Here is a 26,277-nt window from a genome sequence, read left to right on the forward strand (position 1 = left end):
AAAAATGGTGTGAAACATCAATCAATCATTACAATCAAAAATAATTATTATGAAGTCAAAGAAGGCAATTGTTTAATATTCTTTTTATTTAAAAATATTGGAAATTATATGTTTTGATTTCAATCCTAAAGGTCAGGAATTTATCTGATAAGAATATTACAAATGTTACCTATTTATCAGAACATTTTTTTATAATCAAAAACAATATTTTCTTGCATAACAAGTTATTTAAAATAAATGTCAACGTGTAGAGTGGGGTGCTCATTTTCGCCATATCTTTCCATGTTTTCTTCAGTTTAAGTTCAGGTCTTTATGTTTTTGAAGTATACTGATATTTCTTTATGAAGATAATTTCAAACGCAAAATACTCTCATAGATGCCAACCATTACGATTTTTCCGTAGTTTTTCCGATTTTGCGATACAAATACGCTATTACGGTCAAAGTCGAATAGTTACGGATTCCCAATCATCGCCGTTCAATTTTGTAAATCGCGGATTTTTATCATTACTTTTCCGTCCTGGTCCGGTATTTAGAAAACGACAATGTAATGTTTCCGGTTTCTCGGGAGTTATCAACCTATTGATGGGAACTAACTGACTTCCGAAGAGGAAAACTTGCATTTTATGAAGTAGCTTTCCCCCTTTCTCTACTTCTCCTTGACAAAACGAAAATGTACGATTCGAGAACATCTGAACAATTAATGAATGGAATTCATACTACAGACAACATGTTGAACGACAAATTTTAGTGCACATCATTTTGCAACCACTCGTCAGTAATTTTTATTGGTAAATGCAAGTTTTTGAATGATTACTGAAAACTTTTCAAAAATACGGAAAATTTGATAGTTTGTTACTGATTGTCTCAAAAGGGGTTGGCATCTATGTACTCTTAGCTATAAAAATTGTTTATTTTGAGAAAAATCATTTGAAATGTTGGATTAAAGGGTGTTTGACATTTGTCAACGGGGGACACATATTCGCCGTTGTTACACATCTATTTAAAACCAAATAACTTCAGCTTTAAATAATATTTATCAAATAAATTTCATTATAGATGAATAGCAGACATTTGAAAGGTGTAAAAAACGAAATTTAGGGCAATCAGTCAAAGAATTACTAAAGAAATACTTCTTTGAAATCGTTTTTTGCATTCAGGAAATTGGCTGAAAATCGTTGTCCGTTTTTCGGTCCTTTGCGGTAAGTGCCGAAATTTGATCTCATTTTCAAAAATAATCATATTTGTTATAAAAATATAATTTACCGCCATATTTCTTCAATTTAAACCATCCTTTAAGTTTTTACACCTCAAAATCATAAAACGGAGAAATTGTGTCCACAGCGAATATGTGCATCCCACTCTATGGTGTATGAGGGAGTTTTGACCAAGATGAAGGCAGCTTAGAATGTTTATTGTTGATCCCTGAGTATTTAATTATTTTCCTGTTTTATTGACGACTTCTTTTCAAATGATGATCACTTTCCTTTTTGATGTATTATAAGTTTAGTATTAATTTTGTTCATATGTGTCTCTTTTGAATAACATGTATGTGTATGAAAGCATTCCTTATTTATCTTCTTTGATAGACATTTACTGATGCATATTTATTATAAATTAAACATGTATTTGGATACTAATTTTTTTCAGTGGCATACATACAAAAATATGTAATATATAAGTATTAGTCTTAGTCTTAGGAGTTCTAACGTCTCTCAGAATATTTGATAACATTTTTATTGGTTAATGGTTTTATTAAACAAAAACTGAAGTTTACAGTTAATTGTCCAACCATGTATCTGTTAAACCTGTATTTTCTCATAATCTTTTGAAAGCTGTATTGGACTTTTTTAAACTGTTATTAGTTTTTAATATAGTGCTACTGTTATAATGATTTCATTAGTTTATATTATTAATATTTTTTTATTAAAAGATCTGCACTTACTTTAGGTCTGTAATGTCTACGAATCTCTGTTTTACAATGTCTGTTTTAAAAATAAGAGCAAAATATAATCTCATAGATTTATATTATACAGTGAGTGTATTTTTATGATAATTAATAGGTTAGTAGCTTAGTAAGTTTTGTGTGTGAATCTTTTTTTATTATCAAGAACATTTTCATCAATTATGCTTAAAACATAAAAGATATGGTTATATGTTTGTTTAAACTTTCTGGTACCTTTGATAACTGTTTACTAACTATTAACAGGTTTATCCATGCAGAATTACCAAATATTGGGATTGCAATTTCTTATTAAGACCAAACATTAATTTTCCACATCAGACACCTATGTAAAGCAAATTTCATTTATACAGTGCAAAGTATCAAAGTCTAGTGAATTTCAATTTGCTGTTAAAAAATGGAGACACACACAATTTTAATTTAGCTTAATTAAATGTAATTGATTCTTTCCTTTTCTTTGATGAATTTCAGATCATTTTAATTCCACATACTAAAAATTCTGCAGTCATGTTTTGTTTTACAATCCTGTTCTTAAGAAGAAGAATTGTAACACATAAATGATTTAATTTTGATAGAGATTTTAAGCAGGGAATATGTCCAAAAAAGCAACAATGGGTTTTCAATGCAGCAAGAAAATCCCTCAACTTGAGGTTGGCTTCAGCTGGCCCCTAAACAATAAATGTAAACTAGAGGGAAATAGAAGCCTCGCTAAACTCACAACCAAACAAATGAACCAGTATTTAAAAAAAAAGACTCAGGACTCAGAAACTTTGTTGTTTTTCTGTGGTTTTTTTTTTAATTTTGGTTCATCAATATGTTGCATGTTAAGTATCCCCCCATTTTGCTTAACTAATATACATTATAGTTTAGGGTCCAGCTGAAGCCCACCTCTGGGTGCAGAATTTTCTTGCTGTATTTAAGTCCCGTTTGTGGCCTTTCGGCTCTGTTCTTCTCTTTGGTCTGGCTTTTTAACACATTCCATGTTTCCATTCTCTATTTTGATTCTTCAATATCGTTTAATTCGAAAACAACTTATTAGTGCATATTATCAGAATTCTTATTGTTATTTTAAATTTAATTGGGAAATGATAGGTAGTTGAAATTATTCATTCTTTTATCAATTTAGAATAATTTGAAAATGTAATTGTGATTAAATATTTTATGAAATCCAAATAAATTGAGGGATAAATAAACAGCTAGTTTTATTGCTTTATCATTTAAACAGGGTTTTTTTTTTTTTACTTTTGTCTCAAAAAGCTTGACATAGGGATAGTGATCTGGCGGCTACATAATTAGTTAGCTAGGTAGCTTCTTATAAGCGTTAAATTTAGAAGATGGAAGACCTGGATGCTTGATACTTTGTGTAAAGATGCCTTATGTAATGAAGGATTTTGTGTTATGGCATTTTTTTCTAATACAATTGGAATAACTGCAATAGGTCAAATATATTCAGTGTATGGAAATATTTCATGATTTACATGTCAATCTCACAGGTTTTATTTGACCTTGACTTCATTTTCACGGTTCATTGCTCAGTGTTAAGTTATTTGTTTTGGTCAGGGTTTTTTTCAAACTATAAGCAATAGTTCAACTATATTTGTTGTATGGAAGGGTTGTATTAGGTGTATAGGTCTGTCTGGCAGGTATCATCTGATCTTGACCTCATTTTTATTAACCGGATTTTTGTGACAAAAATGTCGGGCGGGTGGCAATCAAATGTTGTCCGTGCATTAACTCATGAATCGTTCAACCAAAGCTTTTAAAATTTTAATATGTTGTTACTGACAACTAAATGAAGGTCAAGTTCAATAATGGCGATTTTGACTTTTACCGTTCAGGAGTTATTGTTCTTGAAAGATTGAAAAATGGAGTTTCCAGTCGTGTCCGTGCATTTACGCATGAACTGTTCTACCTAAGCTTCCCAAATTTTAATATGTTGTTACTGATGACAAAATGGAGGTCAAGTTCAATAATGGCGATTTTGACTTTTACCGTTCAGGAGTTATGGTTCTTGAAAGATTGAAAAATGGAGTTTCCAGTCGTGTCCGTGCATTTTCTCATGAACCATTCAACCAAAGCTTTTGAAATTTTTATACGACCGCAAAAATTTTAATTTTTCGTCGTATATTGCTATCACGTTGGCGTCGTCTTCGTTGTCCGAATACTTTTAGTTTTCGCACTCTTACTTTAGTAAAAGTGAATAGAAATCTATGAAATTTCAACACAAGGTTTATGACCACAAAAGGAAGGTTGGGATTGATTTTGGGAGTTTTGATCCCAACATTTTAGGAATTAGAGGCCAAAAAGGGCCCAAATAAGCATTTTCTTGGTTTTCGCACAATAACTTTAGTTTAAGTAAATAGAAATCTATGAAATTTTGACACAAGGTTTATGACCACAAAAGGAAGGTTGGGATTGATTTTGGGAGTTTTGGTTCTAACAGTTTAGGAATTAGGGGCCAAAAAAGGGCCCAAATAAGCATTATTCCTGGTTTTCGCACAATAACTTTAGTTTAAGTAAATAGAAATCATTGAAATTTAAACACAAGGTTTATGACCACTAAAGGAAGGTTGGGTTTGATTTTGGGAGTTTTGGTCTCAACAGTTTAGGAATAAAGGGCCCAAAGGGTCCAAAATTGAACTTAGTTTGATTTCATCAAAAATTGAATAATTGGGGTTCTTTGATATGCAGAATCTAACTGTGTATGTAGATTCTTAATTTTTGGTCCCCTTTTCAAATTGGTCTACATTAAGGTCCAAAGGGTCCAAAATTAAACTTAGTTTGATTTTGACAAAAATTGAATCCTTGGGGTTCTTTGATATGCTGAATCTAAAAATGTACTTAGATTTTTTATTATTGGCCCAGTTTTCAAGTTGGTCCAAATCGGGTCCAAATTAAACTTTGTTTGATTTCATCAAAAATTGAATAATTGGGGTTCTTTGATATGCCAAATCTTACTGTGTATGTAGATTCTTAATTTTTAGTCCCGTTTTATAATTGGTCTACATTAAAGTCCAAAGGGTCCAAAATTAAACTAAGTTTGATTTTAACAAAATTGAATTCTTGAGTTTTTTTGATATGCTGAATCTAAACATGTACTTAAGATTTTTGATTATGGGCCCAGTTTTCAAGTTGGTTCAAATCAGGATCCAAAATTATTATATTAAGTATTGTGCAATAGCAAGAAATTTTCAATTGCACAGTATTCAGCAATAGCAAGAAATCTTCAATTGCACAGTATTGTGCAATAGCAAGAAATTTTCAATTGCACAGTATTGCACAATAGGAAGAAATCTTCAATTGCACAGTATTGTGCAATAGCAAATATTTTCAATTGCACAGTATTGTGCAATAGCAAGAAATATCTAATTGCACAATATTGTGCAATAGCAAGAAATTTTCAATTGATTGGAGTTATCTTTCTTTGTCCAGAATAGTAGTTGAATCAACTTAAATCATTGTTTTATACAATATACAATGTATATTCACTTTTACTACCAACTGATAAATTAAAACAATCTTTACCATTCAGTGATAACAAGCACCTTTTGTTACATTTTAATATTTTATGATGTATTTAAATGAGTAGTTATTGTTGCAAACTCCATTAGAAATTTGAATTGAGATCAGTTTTGGAAAAAGGGAAAGGGGGATGTGAAAAAAAATGGGGGGGGGGGGGGGTTAAATTTTTCTCATTTCAGATTTCATAAATAAAAAGAAAATTTCTTCAAACATTTTTTTGAGAGGATTAATATTCAACAGCATAGTGAATTGCTCAAAGGAAAAAAAAGTATTTTAAGTTCATTAGATCACATTAATTCTGTGTCAGAAACCTATGCTGTGTCAACTATTTAATCACAATCCAAATTTAGAGCTGAATCCAGCTGGAATGTTGTGTCCATACTTGCCCCAACCGTTCAGGGTTCAACCTCTGCGGTCGTATAAAGCTGCGCCCTGCGGAGCATCTGGTTATATGTTGTTACTGATGGCAAATTAGAGGTCAAGTTCAATAATGACCATTTTGACTTTTACCGTTCAGGAGTTATGGTTCTTGAAAGATTGTGAAAGGGCGTTTCCATTCACGTTGTTGCATTTACTCATGAATTATTCAATCTAAGCTTTTCAAATTTTAAGATGTTGATACTGATGACAAAATGCAGGTCAAATTTGATATTGAGAATTTTCACTTTCACCATTCATCAGTAATGGTTCTTGCGGTATTGCCAGGACACAAATAAATATTAATAAATCCGGTTTGCTGTCGTTGTGACAGCCTCTTGTTATTCATTGATCTATTTTTTTTTGAAGTTTAAATGGTCAAGTTTGTTTCTCATATACTATTTAGGCAATAGTCAACTACATTTGGTGTATTAAATGATTGTAGGGTGTGCATGTATTTCTCTTGGTTTATCTGACTTTGACCTCATTTTCGTGGATCATGTTAATTTTATGTGATTCTTGTAATAAAGCTTTATATTAAGGACTATTAACATAAAGTCAATGGTTAGTAAAGAAGGTGAGACATTTTAGTGTGTCCACTCTTGAGTCACTGTTACAGTTGTTTCTTTAAGTATTAGTCAATATAAAGGTAAGAAATTTATACTTTGCTTGTAATTTGTGGGAAAGGTCTTCCACATAAGTTATTTACAGAAAGAGAGATATTGGTATTACTTTTCAAATGGTGTAGTAATGGTTAAAGAATTCAAAATAACTTCAAGCTGGTTTGCACTAAAGTCAGTTGTATGCTTAACATCATGCAAAATTAATTGACTGCTATTTCCGTCACACATAGATTTGTTAAGGATGTATGCTTCTCTATTTTGTGAATTGGTCGTTAGGATTATAAACTACTAGAACACACCCGCGAAATCGTGGGCGGTTACAGCTTGTGAGATTTTTTGTCTAGAGAATTTCTGTAAAAGATTTCATATCTGGAGAATTTCAGAAAAGGTATGAAAATTCATAGGTACGTGAAAACAGTTAAAGCCCTCTCCCTCTTCAAAGCCTTGTTTTATTCTGTTAAATTCCATTATTTTCGCGTTTCTGTATACTATAAGTAAAGTGTATTTGCTATTAGCTCTCAATTTCTTCTCCTAGACGATCGCTGCTACACTATTTGGAGAGTTTCTATCAACGCAATAATCATTGTCCTGTCCCTGAGTACTCCTATGAAATTTGTGTGCTAGTTTAAAGCCGGAAGTCCTGTTTGACTTAAAAGCGAAATCGTGGGCATTTTAAGCTTACTTGAAAGTATGTTACTATTTTAGAATGAATTTTGTAAAAGATTGTATGTCTTGAGAATTTAAGAAATGATATCAAAAGTCATATAGGTACATGGAGACAGGATAATAGTCCGTTATTATTTTGTTTTCGTTATATTCCATCATTTTCGTGTTTCTGTATACTTTGAACATACGTATCTGTATTATAAATATTTTAAAAAGTGTATTTAATTTTCTATTAACTATCCGTTCAAAGATTCTTCTCCAGGGCGATCACTGCTATATCATATAGAGAGTCTCTATATATTATAGTAGTATATTATTCATAGAATACATGCAGATAAACGCGAAAATAATTGTCCTGTCCCCGTCCAAGTACCTATGAAAAATATGTGTTAGTTAAAACCGAGGTATAATAGTAGTGGTTCTTACGATCTGAAAAAAAGCACGATATGGACAACGCTCTGATTGGCTTATTTATTTATCATTTTTGTTATCTATCATACGATTGGTTCTCAATGTTAAAACCGGTAGTCATGTCGGACTTAAAAGTCGATTTGATGACAAAAACTCAATGCTACATTATATAGAGAGTCTCTATATATTATAGTAGTATATTAATGATAATCTAAGTATACATGCAGATAAACGCGAAAATAATAGTCCTTTCCCCGTCCGAGTACTTATGAAAATTATGTATAAGTTAAAACTGAGGTATATTAGTAATTCTAACATGACGTCCTTCAAACGCTTTGAGTACACACCCGTGGTAAAATATGAATATATTGGTTGGGCTGTTCTGATTGTACTCCCACGTCATATGATTGTTTATGGATGGAGTACACGACGTCATAGAATGATAACGTAATAGTTTAAGCATTTTTCGGGAAAATACACGCTTCTGATACCGAAAATCATCACCAGAATGAAACGTAAACAAACAATACTAAAATGTGGTATAAGCCCTTTTTTATATACATAGAAGATATATAAGTAAATTATCATTAAAATTCATCCAAATCTATCTAAATATATTATTGTAAATAGTTTGAGCATGTCACTAAATCTGTTTGCTCCGTTCTTTACCGCCAATCTTAAAGTGGGTTAATTTATGGGAACGGCAAATATTTGCCTCCATCTAGTGCGCTTTGAACCAAAACAATTGCTATATTTGTCTTATCAGAATCGAAATAATTCATGGGGGCTTGAATATATCTAAATTTTACCACGGGTTGTCCCTTTATGCCGATATTTTACCCCTCGCTATCGCTCAGGGTAAAATATTTGTCATAAAGGGCCAACCCGTGGTAAAATAACGATAATGAATTATTTCTTAATGATTGTTACGATATAATAACCACGATATGGCCAACGCTCTGATTGGCTTATTTATTTTTCATTTTTGTTATATATCATACGATTGGTTCTCAATGTTAAATAAAACCGGATGTCATGTCTGACATAAAACTCGGTTTGATAACGGGAACAATATTCGGACACCTTTATTTTCGTTTTTCTCCCAGAATAACCCAAACTGAATGGTCATAAGAATGGATGACAAATGCGGCTATGCAAGGTACCTATAGGACACAAAGGCATGATGATAAAGTAATTGTGGGAGGAAGAGAAGCGACACACAAAATGAGGTCTTCTCGTTTAATAGTATAGATAAGTTAAAACTGACGTATATTAGTAATGATTGTTACGATATAATAACCAGGATATGGCCAACGCTCTGATTGGCTTATTTATTTTTCATTTTTGTTATATATCATACGATTGGTTCTCAATGTTAAAACCGGATGTCATGTCTGACATAAAACTCGGTTTGATAACGGGAACAATATTCGGACACCTTTATTTTGGTTTTTTTCCCAGAATAACCCAAACTGAATGGTCATAAGAATGGATGACAAATGCGACTATGCAAGGTACCTATAGGACACAAAGGCATGATGGTAAAGTAATTGTGGGAGGAAGAGAAGCGACACACAAAATGAGGTCTTCTCGTTTAATAGTATAGATGTCATCTATCATTGAGTTCAATTGTGTAACTCAAGTTTTCTGTAAATATGCATTATATAGGTAGAATAAAATTGTCATTTGGATTGGATTGAAATTACGATATAATGAGTCAATTATAAAAGAGAGGCAGGTGATATCGGAATTTCAAGCTCATATGACGCACACAAACTAACAATGCCTTGGAAAAAACGAAAAACACAACATGGGAATCCAAAGACCGAGCTAGACGAATACTGACAAAACCAGTGGTAATCTTGATACTCCGGAAGAGTAGCATAATCTTGCTCCACTTCTGGCACTCATTGTGCAAGTACAAAACCTGTCATACATGTAATACTAAGTACTACTTCGTTAATGTCATATTCGAGGAAAAGTTGATAGGAGTGTGGTATCGTCTGGTTAGGAAAATCATGCATTCTGCTTTAATACTAGGCATTCCGTCGATTTTATTGTATATGTAAGTTTTCTTAGATACCGATCTTGTATTTTCACTTCTTAATATCTGGATTATTAAAATTTAATCAAGAACAAATTTCTCGAAACTTTGCGAAAAATAAATTTATGTCAGGTAAAACAAAGATCATATACCCAAAGGAAAAATACAATGATCATTTGGCAAATATAAATTTTTCAAAAATAAAAAAGGGCAGTTTTAGACTTCTTAGTATTAAATTTAAATGGTATGACATGTTTTACCTTCGAGGTTTGAAAGACTGGTAAGTAACTAAAGTATAAGAGAAGACGGAAGTTTGTGTTTTTTTTTTGTTTTGGTATTTTGATAAAAAAAAATATATACATATATATATATATAAATAAGTCAATTCAATTCAATTCAATTCTTTATTACTTTGAGCAAATGATGCTCATCAGTACAAATATAATATATATGCAAATACAATATATCATAAATAAATACATAAAACATACATAACTGATAAATGAATACATCCGAGAAGAATATTAATCTATATTAAGTATTGGTTATAACATGTCTGTTCTACGTTTAAATGCATGGAAAAGAAATTTACAAAGGTTACATGTCTTTTACATTTTCTGTGCTCAACAACTGTAAAAGCTTAAATGACGATGGACGCTTATAATAATATGGCTTAATATACTGTCTCCTAATTGCATTATAACAATCACACTGTAAAATGAAATGAAACTCGTCTTCTATTGTATTTAAAGTACAGAGAGTGCAATTTCTTTCGAATGAATGAATGATTTTATTCTCATAAACTAGTACATAGCTACAGAGATAATAACAGTTCATATATAATACATATCTTTGTTTCGCATGTGTGAAAATAAATAACATTATAATAATATTACAGTTCCTCTAACCAGGAGGACAGACTTTCAATGATATATATCGTATAAATCTACACAATTTTTCTAGTTCTACAACATTTTCAGATGAGAATACATTTTTAAATTTAATAATGTTTGCATTTTTGTTACAATAGTGTGGTAAATATTTTTCTCTTTCTATGTTTAAACAATTGCATGACATAATGTAGTGAAATTCATCGCCAATATCTTTAGAGCTACAGAGATTACAAGACCTTTCCGATCTCGGAATAGTTTGCCACCTTCCTGTCTCCACTGGCAAACGATGATTTCCGCATCTAAATTTACACAAAGTATATAAAAAATTAAAAGGCAAAGTCGACAAATACTTTTCAAATTTAAATTCAGTCTTGAAAATTCTATAACATAAACCTTTTGAAGATTGGTGTAAATCTGCACACCACTCTTGTCGAAATTGGTCTTTAAGCTTTTGCTCAATACTTAATTATATCCATTTTTTGTTAAAATAATCTTGGCAATGCCATACATTTGACATGCCACATTCATCAAAAATTTTCTTAATACATAAAATCCATTTATTTCCAATACCATAATTGTTATAATTAATGTATAGTATCAGATTATTACATGGCATTTTTCATATCGCATGTATTATCAGCCCTAGGTTCAATATCAGCCCAAGAGCCGCACGGCTCGAGGGCTGATATTGACCGAGGGCTGATAATACATGCGATATGAAAAATGACATGTTATGATCTTTTTATCATATGCTTCAACGGTAGAGAAAAATAACAGATTCACATATTGATCCTTTTATGTGGTTCCCGAAGTTTAAAGAGTAAAAAAGTTCACGGCCGTCGGGCCCAAATTTGATACATGCAATATGAAATCTTTCTATCATATGACTCAACAGAGAGAGAGAAAACAAACATTTTTAATATGGACGAATCGGCAAAAAATAATTCAACAATATACCTAATGATCATTGTTTGGAAAAGTCAACCTTTTAAGGAAACTTTCTAAATTATGTTTAAGAAAAACTTAAAAAATGCATTTATTAAATATTTTTTTTTTTTTTATTTTTTTTTTTATTATTTTAAACAATATACTTTCCAGTATTCAAATAATTGTTTTGTACACTACTTTGTAATGTTTTTCACTGAAAACGTAGCATTGAGGTGTATTTTCCGGAATTGGCCGAGTATTACCGGAATGCCATGTGATAACGTTACGGAAAGGCATGTGATAACAATCGAAGCATGTGATAAACTTTTCATATCAGCCCGCTAAGCACCAATACGAAAAATATGGAATTTACGTCAATTTAATGCTATTATCATACGGTAAAATTTATATGTTATTTAGTCTAAGTATATGATAATAATTTATATAGTATACAGGATAATTTATTTTCATTTGTATTATCAAGAAGGCGACACCAAAAATTGATCATTCGTAATTTTGCATATAAAGAATATCTATTAACACCGTGATATCGTCCTGTTTCAACAAATAAGTTATGTGAAGACAATCTTATTCTCGTTAGATACACTCTAAAATTCACATGTTTAGTAAGGTAAAATTGTAAACGAACATCATTTATACAGTATTTATATAAAAAACACTTTGGCGAGCCATCCAATAATTGATTCAAATGTTGATTAGCTTGATCAAATATTCTAGTTTTGACAAAATACTTAAGAGTGTCATTTACAACTAAATTATCTTGGTTATACCAGAAGTCATTCAGACCCAAATTAAACAATAAATACTTCAGTTGATAAATCCAACTATTTCTGCTATTACATTGATTCCGTACCTGCTCTTTGTAACAATTTTCAAGAATACAATTATTCGTTGATAAAAGTTTAAACCAGTATCTTATAATATTATACAATCTAGAATATATCAAAGGATATCTTCCAAGCTCATAATACACCATTACATTTGTTGTACATTGTTTGACACCTAAAATATTTTTGCAAAAATCTAACTGAACTTTTTCAATATTAGGAGCTTTATGAAAGCCCCATATCTCACTGCCATAGCATAAAATACTACTTATATATGTATCAATCAAATTAATGTATGTGAAAACATTCAAATATAAGGATGACACTTTTGATTTCAAGGCAAATACAGCTTTCCTGCCTTGCTCAGCTAATTGTTTTTGAGTTTTTAAAAATTTTCCGTTATAATTCAACAGAATACCTAAATAACAAAATTCATCAACAATGTCAATAACACTACCATCAAAATACCACTTTTCTTCAACCTTCACATTACCACCATTTCTAAATACCATTATTTTTGTTTTAGCATTGTTCACAGTTAAACCCCATTTTTGAGTATACAATACAAGTGTGTCTAACATATCTTGTAAACCTTTTACAGAATCAGAAAATAGTATCATATCATCGGCGTACATAAGCAAAAATAGAGACAATTCCTGTACTTCATACGGTACATTAACGTTATTTAAAAATTCCATATCAAAATCGTTTACGTACAATGAAAAAAGGATTGGAGAGAGTACTTCCCCTTGCATTAAGCCAACTGTACTCGTGAACTGCTCTGAATAAAAACCATCAATTCGTACACATGATTTCACATTTGAATACATTGATTTTAGTATTGATAAAAGTTTCCCTGTTATACCAACTTTTGACAATTTCAACCATAAATTCAGTCCACATATTGTATCAAACGCCTGTTTGTAGTCTACAAAACAGCAATACAAACGATTCTTACTGGAGAGTGTTTTTTGAATGACAGTTAATAAACTAAACATCGCATCAACTGTACTGCTGCCCGGCCGAAATCCAAACTGTGCATCAGTTATAATGTCATAGGTATCGGACCAAAGTAATAATCTCATATTAATAATGGACGTGAACAATTTGGCTAAATTACTAACCAAACTTATGCCGCGATAGTTTACAGGATCAGACGGATCGCCTTTTTTAAAAACTGGAACAAGTATCGCAACTGTCCATGTTGTCGGAAAGTAACCAGAAGACAATACCCTGTTGAACATTTCCTCTAAGAACGGAATCAGCACATCCTTATATTCAATTAACATTTCGTTCAGAATCCCGTCAATTCCATGACTTTTCCCACGTTTCAATTTGGAAATACATTTCAAAATTTCGTCCTGCGTGATAACACGGTCAAGTTCTTCGTATGTAGTGTCTTGTATACTCTGTGTGTCATTGACTATTGGAGTGTTACTTGATAACTCTTTAAAATGTTCAAAAAATGACGAAAGTGGGACTTCTGTATTATTAGCGCGCTTCTTTTGGAACATTCTATAAAACTTTTTAGGGTCGCTTTTACGTAGATGCTCCAGCATGTCACCTTCTTGACGTTTATACTGCCGTTTTAACTTATTTTCGAACACTTTGTATTGTCTCTTCGTAGAGATTAGTCTCTGATGATTTTCTGCTATTTTGTTCTTATTAAACATATTTAACGCACTTAAATAAACATGGCGAAGCCTTCTACACTCACAATTGAACCATGGCTTATCAGTAGTTTTACATACACATTTTCGGCTACTACGTTGAGCTCGAGAGTCAATTGATTTATTACTGGAAATTCTAAAAAATGGAGCAACAATATCCGTTAACTGAGTAGTAAAAGTTTCAATATAATTGTCAATACCATCTTGTGATTTTTTAGCATCACAAAAAACTATTTGGCTGAGTAACCCACTATTCAAAATTAAGGATTCGTAACACTGTTCTTTTAAGTCATCGTTCCACCGAAAACTGTCAAATGTACTTGAAGATACATTACGGTTTTGTTGTTCATGTGTATAAGACAGCGTTTTGCATTGTAGACGTATGTGAAGAGGCGCATGATCACTGAACGAAGTAAAGTTACTAACTATAAACTGTTCAACAATGTGAAAATAGTCAAACGGTACTATCAGGTAATCAACGACACTCATACCACGCGAACCACAAAAGTAAAATCGTTTGCCGTTCCATCTTTGTGTCGACCATTCACAATTCGAAGTCCAGTACTTCTACACAAATTTAACAGTTTTGTTCCGTACTCATTAGTACCTTGATCAGGGTTCCTTCGGACAGGTAGATTATTGTCACTCATATAGTTAAAAATGTGATTGAAATCGTCAAAAATTGATCCATACAAACTATCATGTTTAATAAAATCATTGCCTATTGCAGTTCTAGCGTTCATATCACCTAATAAAAATACCTTAGAAGACTCAGTTGAATATTTTTCAACACAATTAATCAGTTCATAAAATATATCACATTCATACATTTTATAATAATTTGAGCTAACTGGTGGTAAATAGACACAACCAACATAACAATCTTGACCACAGATTGTCACATCTTTTGATACTTGTAACCATATAATTGTATCATGGAGAACTTTAACAACTTTAATAAAGTTAGAAAAACAGTTTTTAATCATGAGGAAAATACCTCCTCCCTGTTTATATTTACTTTTTAATAAAGGAACGGCTTTACATGAATAACCATCTATAACATTATCATATGCATTATCAATCCAACACTCAGATAAAATAATTACATCATAAGAACAAATATAATTCAAAAAGTTAGGCTCAGACAGTTTGTCATGTAGACCCCCATTAATGTTCCAATACAAAAATGACAACGATGAAATACTTCTCGATGTTTCCTAATCAGATTCAGTATGCATTTCGGCTAATATTTCAAACCGGGACCCATTTAGAGAACTAGAACTAGCTTTCGGACTACTACTCTTGGAAGGAATTCTGGACTTGGTTGCCTTCTTCTTGGTCCCTGAATATCCTGGAGCTGACTGAGCACCTGTTGTCGAATTATCTGACTTGTGAGTGTTTTTTGTAGACCTACTCGATTTTATATGACTGTTTATGCGTATGGTTTGGTTTATTTGTTCATCTGTATTCACAATTAAATTCCCTTCTATATACAATTTATCCCTTGTAAGAAATGCTGATTTTCCTTCAAGTTTTGCTTTTTTATACATTGGAATCAAAGTTTTACGTTTTTCATGCACAGACTTTGGAAAATGTTCTGAGATTGAAATGTTTGTATCCTTTAGCTTAGGAGAATTTTTTCGCACTTTGTCCCTCTGTTGACGTATCATAAATTTAGCAACAATCGGTCGTGACTTGGTAGTTTGAGTGTTATCAGAATTTTTTTTACCAACACCTTTTTTCCCCATCCTATAAGCAGCAGAAATTTCCACTGGTTCAGAAATAGACAAACTTGTTGAACAAATATTTTTAATAATATCAACACATTCTTCACCTTCCCCCTCCTCAACACCAAAAAACAGTAAATTGTCCCTTAAATTTTCACAACGAAGGGTTTCAAGTTGGTCTGAAATTTCCTTGTTTATGGATCTAAGCTCCACCATTTCAGTAGCAATACTTTCAACATCGGATTTATTTTCTCAAAACTCTGAGAAATAAATTGCTGACTTCCCTCCATGTCACCCACACGCCGAACGAGACAGTCGAGATCAGATTTCATTTGCGACAATTTGGAGTCAATGCTATTCACAGAAGATTTTATATCATCTACCGAGTTCATTTTTGTGCCTAGGTCGTCTACCTTTTTTATAAGTTCGGCCATCCACGGTGGCGGGCTTGAATATGAATATGACGACGGAGGAGGGGGGAACATGTTTATACCAGGTGATGTAGACTGCCAGGGCCGTAACTACATTGAGGCAAATGAGGCAAATGCCTCATGTTGGAAATTTCAAAAAAAAAAGAAAAGAAAAAAGATTGTCTTCATATCAAATTGTTTTCACGGAAAGTGTCTTGCAAAGTTCTCTTTACTCTCAGATGTCGCCCTTGCATGTTTTTCGTGATGCATTTTTCTATTTTGTTTTAGTTTTCATAGTTGATGGTCTGTTGTTTGTACTTCTGTGTCCCGCCGGGTTTGTCTTTTGTTCATTTATTGTCCTACTTTATGACTATATATATATATATAGTCTGAGTGTTGATTTTCATTTGTAAACGTGTGGTTTTGCAATGTTGCATGTCAACCGATGTCTAGACATTGTACGAGAAAATATTTTAAGGATGTTTACGATGCTACTGGACACAGAAAAATGGAGAATTGTACTTGATATCAAAGAATACAAACTGGTTCTTTTTTTGCAGATAAACTAGAAAGCTGACATAGTTTAAATTAAAGTAAGACCACCAATTTCCCGGTATCAAATCATCTATGAAAAAACACCCAATGTATTGCCATATGCATGATCTTTTACATTAAAGGGTTAAACTTGCATTAAGTCGTGTTCAGAGCCTTTAACAGAAAAAAAAAGAAGATGGAGTAAACGTGCATGGGACCTAATCTTACCACAAAAATTAATCATAGAAAAATACAAATGATCAATGGTCAAAGTTTTTATTCTTGTTCTTCATCTTGATAGTTGCTGGAGGGTCTTCAACAATAAAAGAATTAATAAATACCGTAAAAAAAGGTCAAGATGATCCTTAGTGTCGACTTAAAGTATATTACTGCACTGTCACTATATATAAATCTAGCCATAAAAAAATCACCAAAGTCTAAGCACAATACAAGACAGATCTGGTTTTAATGATTGTGAGAATTACGATTTCTGCTTTATTCTACATATCGGTCTACTATTAATATTGTCCCCGTAAAACCCGTAATTTATTTAAGTCTTATAAATTACAATGAATCTATGTTTTTGGTTTGAGACCAGAATATTGTCAATTGTGCGATTCAATGTAAGAAAGAGTCCCGGAAACGCTTAGAATGCCCGATTTTGCGTTATTTTTCCTCAGAGCTTCTGGGGGCATTTGTTTTGCCTCACTATTAAAAGAGGCTAGTTACGGCCCTGACTGCTGAAATTGATAATGGTGAGGTTGCTGTGATACCACACTGAATGGGTTAGGGATTTGCGAAGGTAATGTTGCTGAAAAATTACATGACCCAGAACTTGAACTTGTTGTTTGGGACATACTCAAAATGGCGGACGAATCCAACGCACCTTTGGAACTTTTACTTTGTACTCGTTTCCTTTTTGCTGGTGGTTTAGTTGGTCTAGTTTTTTGTTCCATCCGTACTCAGAATAACAAAACACTAAAAAGTTCATAAGTGATACTCATATTTCCATCACTTGTAAGTCAACATAACCCAAAATACTCGGGCAGACCAACAAATGATCATTTGGCAAATATAAATTTTTCAAAAATAAAAAAGGGCAGTTTTAGACTTCTTAGTATTAGATTTAAATGGTATGACATGTTTTACCTTCGAGGTTTGAAAGACTGGTAAGTAACTAAAGTATAAGAGAAGACGGAAGTTTGTGTTTTTTGTTTTTGTTTTGGTATTTTGATAAAAAAAAAATATATACATATATATATATAAATAAGTCAAAGCATGCATGTTTCCGTCTCATGCGTTTAAGATCGCATAGCTTGATTCAAAATACCCCGTGTTTAATTAACATAATTAATCAACCAACCAACAGACCAACCAATCATTCAATAAATAAATCAATCAATCAAGTAATATAAAAATCATTTTATTAATATCAATCATATTTCGGAGGGGAAATCCATTTGTCATTTGTATTTGTTATTTTTTAATCGTTTTTTGTCAATTTGTTATCTTTCTAACTATCTACATGTTAATTCGTTTGGCTTATTAAATGGTTTCTATTGCCAACTATATGGTAAAATTCCATTTTAACTCGTTAAATACTCACGGAATGTCATTAACAGTTTCGTAACAAATACCAGTTAGTAGATGCTTTACATAGTTTCGTAAAAAATACTAGTGGTATTTCCCAAAGTAAAAATAGAAAATTCTGGGATTTCTATCGGATCACCCCAGTTAAGGTGAGAGGAACGTAAATGAACGCCTCTACCGAAAAACGGGAAAATTGACATAGGTTCTCTGTATAAAAATTCCGTGTCGCAAACAGTTTCTATTTTCAATACCAAACCTTAATTTTGTTTGTTTCTATAAACTTTTAAAATGTTTGTCACTATAGTAAACTACAGTACAAATTTATCGCCTTCTCTAACAAAGAGCTTCGATTCTTTTGATCTATTTCAACCGGGTTTCCGACTGTATCTTCTTCTAGCTCATTCACCTGTCCTCTTTTTTTCATTTTCCCCTTCATTTTATTTTGTCCCTGCATGTTCATATTTACCTTGATAAAACTGCTACAATAACGGCATTTTTTTCAACGGATCTTTGCGAAAAAGTGCATTTAGGCAGAATATGTTGTAAGGCTAGTAAAAATTGTCTACCTCCGACGGGACTCGAACCCGCAATCCCCGGCTTAGGAGGCCGGTGCCTTATCCATTGGGCCACGGAGGCGTATGTAGTTGTGCATTTTAATACCCATGTAATTCGTGGACGTCGTTTCTGTAAATTCGCACATATCCTTGAAATCAACTTTCTAGTGAACTTGAAAATTAATAATAAGGAGGACAGAAACTACAAATGGCAAACTGTATTTCATCGATTGATCTCATATCTGTATAAATTTCATCAGTTTCATAAGTTTTCTGTATAAAAATCTCATGTCGAAAACAGTTTCTAAATATTTTCAATATCAAAGTGATGATTCCATGCATTCCGGCGTTTCTTAGCTTTATATGCCTTTATTTTAGTCACCTTAGTGTCTACGACCATATCACGCTGAAAACACCGGTTCTCGTCCGATCACCGCAGTTAAGCAGCGTCGAGCTCGGTTAGTACTTGGATGGGTGACCGCCTGGGAATACCGGGTGTTGTAGACATTCCTTTTTATAATTTTCTCTGTCTGTTCCTGTCTTCTTCTCAGTAGCTCCTTCACCTGTCCTCTTTTTTTTCTTCATTTTATTTTGTCCCTGCATGTTCATATTTACCTTGATAAAACTGTTACAAAAAGGTCGACAGACGAGTTCCTAAGTCACTACAACATGTACAAGTCGTAACGAATATAACTTTACCGGTAAATTTGTCAAATTAGGAAAAACACGAAATATTCAGTTTACAATCGTTAATTTGCGCTTTGACTGAAATATGACTTCACAAGGAAGTACGTCTATCCTCTCCATTGTCGAATATTGTCATAGCGACGCTAGGGTGAATTCGAAGACGCTGAAATGTTATGGCTGCATGTTTGGTAAGTCTTTCGAAGCACAAAATTAATTTCAAACGCCGTTATGTAGCTACAATAACGGCATTTTTTTCAACGGATCTTTGCGAAAAAGTGCATTTAGGCAGAATATGTTGTAAGGCTAGTAAAAATTATCTACCTCCGACGGGACTCGAACCCGCAATCCCCGGCTTAGGAGGCCGGTGCCTTATCCATTGGGCCACGGAGGCGTATGTAGTTGTGCATTTTAATACCCATGTAATTCGTGGACGTCGTTTCTGTAAATTCGCACATATCCTTGAAATCAACTTTCTAGTGAACTTGAAAATTAATAATAAGGAGGACAGAAACTACAAATGGCAAACTGTATTTCATCGATTGATCTCATATCTGTATAAATTTCATCAGTTTCATAAGTTTTCTGTATAAAAATCTCATGTCGAAAACAGTTTCTAAATATTTTCAATATCAAAGTGATGATTCCATGCATTCCGGCGTTTCTCAGCTTTATATGCCTTTATTTTAGTCACCTTAGTGTCTACGACCATATCACGCTGAAAACACCGGTTCTCGTCCGATCACCGCAGTTAAGCAGCGTCGAGCTCGGTTAGTACTTGGATGGGTGACCGCCTGGGAATACCGGGTGTTGTAGACATTCCTTTTTATAATTTTCTCTGTCTGTTCCTGTCTTCTTCTCAGTAGCTCCTTCACCTGTCCTCTTTTTTTTCTTCATTTTATTTTGTCCCTGCATGTTCATATTTACCTTGATAAAACTGTTACAAAAAGGTCGACAGACGAGTTCCTAAGTCACTACAACATGTACAAGTCGTAACGAATATAACTTTACCGGTAAATTTGTCAAATTAGGAAAAACACGAAATATTCAGTTTACAATCGTTAATTTGCGCTTTGACTGAAATATGACTTCACAAGGAAGTACGTCTATCCTCTCCATTGTCGAATATTGTCATAGCGACGCTAGGGTGAATTCGAAGACGCTGAAATGTTATGGCTGCATGTTTGGTAAGTCTTTCGAAGCACAAAATTAATTTCAAACGCCGTTATGTAGCTACAATAACGGCATTTTTTTCAACGGATCTTTGCGAAAAAGTGCATTTAGGCAGAATATGTTGTAAGGCTAGTAAAAATTGTCTACCTCCGACGGGACTCGAACCCGCAATCCCCGGCTTAGGAGGCCGGTGCCTTATCCATTGGGCCACGGAGGCGTATGTAGTTGTGCATTTTAATACCCATGTAATTCGTGGACGTCGTTTCTGTAAATTCGCACATATCCTTGAAATCAACTTTCTAGTGAACTTGAAAATTAATAATAAGGAGGACAGAAACTACAAATGGCAAACTGTATTTCATCGATTGATCTCATATCTGTATAAATTTCATCAGTTTCATAAGTTTTCTGTATAAAAATCTCATGTCGAAAACAGTTTCTAAATATTTTCAATATCAAAGTGATGATTCCATGCATTCCGGCGTTTCTTAGCTTTATATGCCTTTATTTTAGTCACCTTAGTGTCTACGACCATATCACGCTGAAAACACCGGTTCTCGTCCGATCACCGCAGTTAAGCAGCGTCGAGCTCGGTTAGTACTTGGATGGGTGACCGCCTGGGAATACCGGGTGTTGTAGACATTCCTTTTTATAATTTTCTCTGTCTGTTCCTGTCTTCTTCTCAGTAGCTCCTTCACCTGTCCTCTTTTTTTTCTTCATTTTATTTTGTCCCTGCATGTTCATATTTACCTTGATAAAACTGTTACAAAAAGGTCGACAGACGAGTTCCTAAGTCACTACAACATGTACAAGTCGTAACGAATATAACTTTACCGGTAAATTTGTCAAATTAGGAAAAACACGAAATATTCAGTTTACAATCGTTAATTTGCGCTTTGACTGAAATATGACTTCACAAGGAAGTACGTCTATCCTCTCCATTGTCGAATATTGTCATAGCGACGCTAGGGTGAATTCGAAGACGCTGAAATGTTATGGCTGCATGTTTGGTAAGTCTTTCGAAGCACAAAATTAATTTCAAACGCCGTTATGTAGCTACAATAACGGCATTTTTTTCAACGGATCTTTGCGAAAAAGTGCATTTAGGCAGAATATGTTGTAAGGCTAGTAAAAATTATCTACCTCCGACGGGACTCGAACCCGCAATCCCCGGCTTAGGAGGCCGGTGCCTTATCCATTGGGCCACGGAGGCGTATGTAGTTGTGCATTTTAATACCCATGTAATTCGTGGACGTCGTTTCTGTAAATTCGCACATATCCTTGAAATCAACTTTCTAGTGAACTTGAAAATTAATAATAAGGAGGACAGAAACTACAAATGGCAAACTGTATTTCATCGATTGATCTCATATCTGTATAAATTTCATCAGTTTCATAAGTTTTCTGTATAAAAATCTCATGTCGAAAACAGTTTCTAAATATTTTCAATATCAAAGTGATGATTCCATGCATTCCGGCGTTTCTCAGCTTTATATGCCTTTATTTTAGTCACCTTAGTGTCTACGACCATATCACGCTGAAAACACCGGTTCTCGTCCGATCACCGCAGTTAAGCAGCGTCGAGCTCGGTTAGTACTTGGATGGGTGACCGCCTGGGAATACCGGGTGTTGTAGACATTCCTTTTTATAATTTTCTCTGTCTGTTCCTGTCTTCTTCTCAGTAGCTCCTTCACCTGTCCTCTTTTTTTTCTTCATTTTATTTTGTCCCTGCATGTTCATATTTACCTTGATAAAACTGTTACAAAAAGGTCGACAGACGAGTTCCTAAGTCACTACAACATGTACAAGTCGTAACGAATATAACTTTACCGGTAAATTTGTCAAATTAGGAAAAACACGAAATATTCAGTTTACAATCGTTAATTTGCGCTTTGACTGAAATATGACTTCACAAGGAAGTACGTCTATCCTCTCCATTGTCGAATATTGTCATAGCGACGCTAGGGTGAATTCGAAGACGCTGAAATGTTATGGCTGCATGTTTGGTAAGTCTTTCGAAGCACAAAATTAATTTCAAACGCCGTTATGTAGCTACAATAACGGCATTTTTTTCAACGGATCTTTGCGAAAAAGTGCATTTAGGCAGAATATGTTGTAAGGCTAGTAAAAATTGTCTACCTCCGACGGGACTCGAACCCGCAATCCCCGGCTTAGGAGGCCGGTGCCTTATCCATTGGGCCACGGAGGCGTATGTAGTTGTGCATTTTAATACCCATGTAATTCGTGGACGTCGTTTCTGTAAATTCGCACATATCCTTGAAATCAACTTTCTAGTGAACTTGAAAATTAATAATAAGGAGGACAGAAACTACAAATGGCAAACTGTATTTCATCGATTGATCTCATATCTGTATAAATTTCATCAGTTTCATAAGTTTTCTGTATAAAAATCTCATGTCGAAAACAGTTTCTAAATATTTTCAATATCAAAGTGATGATTCCATGCATTCCGGCGTTTCTTAGCTTTATATGCCTTTATTTTAGTCACCTTAGTGTCTACGACCATATCACGCTGAAAACACCGGTTCTCGTCCGATCACCGCAGTTAAGCAGCGTCGAGCTCGGTTAGTACTTGGATGGGTGACCGCCTGGGAATACCGGGTGTTGTAGACATTCCTTTTTATAATTTTCTCTGTCTGTTCCTGTCTTCTTCTCAGTAGCTCCTTCACCTGTCCTCTTTTTTTTCTTCATTTTATTTTGTCCCTGCATGTTCATATTTACCTTGATAAAACTGTTACAAAAAGGTCGACAGACGAGTTCCTAAGTCACTACAACATGTACAAGTCGTAACGAATATAACTTTACCGGTAAATTTGTCAAATTAGGAAAAACACGAAATATTCAGTTTACAATCGTTAATTTGCGCTTTGACTGAAATATGACTTCACAAGGAAGTACGTCTATCCTCTCCATTGTCGAATATTGTCATAGCGACGCTAGGGTGAATTCGAAGACGCTGAAATGTTATGGCTGCATGTTTGGTAAGTCTTTCGAAGCACAAAATTAATTTCAAACGCCGTTATGTAGCTACAATAACGGCATTTTTTTCAACGGATCTTTGCGAAAAAGTGCATTTAGGCAGAATATGTTGTAAGGCTAGTAAAAATTATCTACCTCCGACGGGACTCGAACCCGCAATCCCCGGCTTAGGAGGCCGGTGCCTTATCCATTGGGCCACGGAGGCGTATGTAGTTGTGCATTTTAATACCCATGTAATTCGTGGACGTCGTTTCTGTAAATTCGCACATATCCTTGAAATCAACTTTCTAGTGAACTTGAAAATTAATAATAAGGAGGACAGAAACTACAAATGGCAAACTGTATTTCATCGATTGATCTCATATCTGTATAAATTTCATCAGTTTCATAAGTTTTCTGTATAAAAATCTCATGTCGAAAACAGTTTCTAAATATTTTCAATATCAAAGTGATGATTCCATGCATTCCGGCGTTTCTCAGCTTTATATGCCTTTATTTTAGTCACCTTAGTGTCTACGACCATATCACGCTGAAAACACCGGTTCTCGTCCGATCACCGCAGTTAAGCAGCGTCGAGCTCGGTTAGTACTTGGATGGGTGACCGCCTGGGAATACCGGGTGTTGTAGACATTCCTTTTTATAATTTTCTCTGTCTGTTCCTGTCTTCTTCTCAGTAGCTCCTTCACCTGTCCTCTTTTTTTTCTTCATTTTATTTTGTCCCTGCATGTTCATATTTACCTTGATAAAACTGTTACAAAAAGGTCGACAGACGAGTTCCTAAGTCACTACAACATGTACAAGTCGTAACGAATATAACTTTACCGGTAAATTTGTCAAATTAGGAAAAACACGAAATATTCAGTTTACAATCGTTAATTTGCGCTTTGACTGAAATATGACTTCACAAGGAAGTACGTCTATCCTCTCCATTGTCGAATATTGTCATAGCGACGCTAGGGTGAATTCGAAGACGCTGAAATGTTATGGCTGCATGTTTGGTAAGTCTTTCGAAGCACAAAATTAATTTCAAACGCCGTTATGTAGCTACAATAACGGCATTTTTTTCAACGGATCTTTGCGAAAAAGTGCATTTAGGCAGAATATGTTGTAAGGCTAGTAAAAATTGTCTACCTCCGACGGGACTCGAACCCGCAATCCCCGGCTTAGGAGGCCGGTGCCTTATCCATTGGGCCACGGAGGCGTATGTAGTTGTGCATTTTAATACCCATGTAATTCGTGGACGTCGTTTCTGTAAATTCGCACATATCCTTGAAATCAACTTTCTAGTGAACTTGAAAATTAATAATAAGGAGGACAGAAACTACAAATGGCAAACTGTATTTCATCGATTGATCTCATATCTGTATAAATTTCATCAGTTTCATAAGTTTTCTGTATAAAAATCTCATGTCGAAAACAGTTTCTAAATATTTTCAATATCAAAGTGATGATTCCATGCATTCCGGCGTTTCTTAGCTTTATATGCCTTTATTTTAGTCACCTTAGTGTCTACGACCATATCACGCTGAAAACACCGGTTCTCGTCCGATCACCGCAGTTAAGCAGCGTCGAGCTCGGTTAGTACTTGGATGGGTGACCGCCTGGGAATACCGGGTGTTGTAGACATTCCTTTTTATAATTTTCTCTGTCTGTTCCTGTCTTCTTCTCAGTAGCTCCTTCACCTGTCCTCTTTTTTTTCTTCATTTTATTTTGTCCCTGCATGTTCATATTTACCTTGATAAAACTGTTACAAAAAGGTCGACAGACGAGTTCCTAAGTCACTACAACATGTACAAGTCGTAACGAATATAACTTTACCGGTAAATTTGTCAAATTAGGAAAAACACGAAATATTCAGTTTACAATCGTTAATTTGCGCTTTGACTGAAATATGACTTCACAAGGAAGTACGTCTATCCTCTCCATTGTCGAATATTGTCATAGCGACGCTAGGGTGAATTCGAAGACGCTGAAATGTTATGGCTGCATGTTTGGTAAGTCTTTCGAAGCACAAAATTAATTTCAAACGCCGTTATGTAGCTACAATAACGGCATTTTTTTCAACGGATCTTTGCGAAAAAGTGCATTTAGGCAGAATATGTTGTAAGGCTAGTAAAAATTATCTACCTCCGACGGGACTCGAACCCGCAATCCCCGGCTTAGGAGGCCGGTGCCTTATCCATTGGGCCACGGAGGCGTATGTAGTTGTGCATTTTAATACCCATGTAATTCGTGGACGTCGTTTCTGTAAATTCGCACATATCCTTGAAATCAACTTTCTAGTGAACTTGAAAATTAATAATAAGGAGGACAGAAACTACAAATGGCAAACTGTATTTCATCGATTGATCTCATATCTGTATAAATTTCATCAGTTTCATAAGTTTTCTGTATAAAAATCTCATGTCGAAAACAGTTTCTAAATATTTTCAATATCAAAGTGATGATTCCATGCATTCCGGCGTTTCTTAGCTTTATATGCCTTTATTTTAGTCACCTTAGTGTCTACGACCATATCACGCTGAAAACACCGGTTCTCGTCCGATCACCGCAGTTAAGCAGCGTCGAGCTCGGTTAGTACTTGGATGGGTGACCGCCTGGGAATACCGGGTGTTGTAGACA

At 34.0% G+C, this 26,277-nt stretch overlaps 16 non-coding genes across 16 annotated transcripts; 8 read left to right on the forward strand and 8 right to left on the reverse strand.

The window, feature by feature from the left end:
• Positions 1-18,807: 18,807 nt before the first annotated feature.
• Trnar-ccu (transfer RNA arginine (anticodon CCU)) lies at positions 18,808-18,880 on the reverse strand. Its single transcript has one exon. It is a non-coding gene; the product is annotated as a tRNA-Arg (tRNA).
• Positions 18,881-19,186: 306 nt separating this feature from the next.
• Positions 19,187-19,305, forward strand: LOC143077069 (5S ribosomal RNA). Its single transcript, XR_012978841.1, has one exon. It is a non-coding gene; the product is annotated as a 5S ribosomal RNA (ribosomal RNA).
• A 498-nt stretch (positions 19,306-19,803) lies between these two features.
• Trnar-ccu (transfer RNA arginine (anticodon CCU)) lies at positions 19,804-19,876 on the reverse strand. The gene has a single exon. It is a non-coding gene; the product is annotated as a tRNA-Arg (tRNA).
• Positions 19,877-20,182: 306 nt separating this feature from the next.
• LOC143077127 (5S ribosomal RNA) lies at positions 20,183-20,301 on the forward strand. Its single transcript, XR_012978894.1, has one exon. It is a non-coding gene; the product is annotated as a 5S ribosomal RNA (ribosomal RNA).
• A 498-nt stretch (positions 20,302-20,799) lies between these two features.
• On the reverse strand, positions 20,800-20,872 carry Trnar-ccu (transfer RNA arginine (anticodon CCU)). Its single transcript has one exon. It is a non-coding gene; the product is annotated as a tRNA-Arg (tRNA).
• Positions 20,873-21,178: 306 nt separating this feature from the next.
• On the forward strand, positions 21,179-21,297 carry LOC143077138 (5S ribosomal RNA). Its single transcript, XR_012978906.1, has one exon. It is a non-coding gene; the product is annotated as a 5S ribosomal RNA (ribosomal RNA).
• A 498-nt stretch (positions 21,298-21,795) lies between these two features.
• Trnar-ccu (transfer RNA arginine (anticodon CCU)) lies at positions 21,796-21,868 on the reverse strand. Its single transcript has one exon. It is a non-coding gene; the product is annotated as a tRNA-Arg (tRNA).
• A 306-nt stretch (positions 21,869-22,174) lies between these two features.
• LOC143077150 (5S ribosomal RNA) lies at positions 22,175-22,293 on the forward strand. Its single transcript, XR_012978918.1, has one exon. It is a non-coding gene; the product is annotated as a 5S ribosomal RNA (ribosomal RNA).
• Positions 22,294-22,791: 498 nt separating this feature from the next.
• Positions 22,792-22,864, reverse strand: Trnar-ccu (transfer RNA arginine (anticodon CCU)). Its single transcript has one exon. It is a non-coding gene; the product is annotated as a tRNA-Arg (tRNA).
• A 306-nt stretch (positions 22,865-23,170) lies between these two features.
• On the forward strand, positions 23,171-23,289 carry LOC143077162 (5S ribosomal RNA). The gene has a single exon (XR_012978929.1). It is a non-coding gene; the product is annotated as a 5S ribosomal RNA (ribosomal RNA).
• Positions 23,290-23,787: 498 nt separating this feature from the next.
• On the reverse strand, positions 23,788-23,860 carry Trnar-ccu (transfer RNA arginine (anticodon CCU)). Its single transcript has one exon. It is a non-coding gene; the product is annotated as a tRNA-Arg (tRNA).
• A 306-nt stretch (positions 23,861-24,166) lies between these two features.
• Positions 24,167-24,285, forward strand: LOC143077077 (5S ribosomal RNA). The gene has a single exon (XR_012978847.1). It is a non-coding gene; the product is annotated as a 5S ribosomal RNA (ribosomal RNA).
• Positions 24,286-24,783: 498 nt separating this feature from the next.
• Positions 24,784-24,856, reverse strand: Trnar-ccu (transfer RNA arginine (anticodon CCU)). The gene has a single exon. It is a non-coding gene; the product is annotated as a tRNA-Arg (tRNA).
• A 306-nt stretch (positions 24,857-25,162) lies between these two features.
• Positions 25,163-25,281, forward strand: LOC143077088 (5S ribosomal RNA). Its single transcript, XR_012978858.1, has one exon. It is a non-coding gene; the product is annotated as a 5S ribosomal RNA (ribosomal RNA).
• Positions 25,282-25,779: 498 nt separating this feature from the next.
• Positions 25,780-25,852, reverse strand: Trnar-ccu (transfer RNA arginine (anticodon CCU)). The gene has a single exon. It is a non-coding gene; the product is annotated as a tRNA-Arg (tRNA).
• A 306-nt stretch (positions 25,853-26,158) lies between these two features.
• Positions 26,159-26,277, forward strand: LOC143077100 (5S ribosomal RNA). The gene has a single exon (XR_012978869.1). It is a non-coding gene; the product is annotated as a 5S ribosomal RNA (ribosomal RNA).

This window comes from Mytilus galloprovincialis, chromosome 5 (genome assembly GCF_965363235.1).
Source record: "Mytilus galloprovincialis chromosome 5, xbMytGall1.hap1.1, whole genome shotgun sequence".
Lineage (NCBI taxonomy): Eukaryota > Metazoa > Mollusca > Bivalvia > Mytilida > Mytilidae > Mytilus > Mytilus galloprovincialis.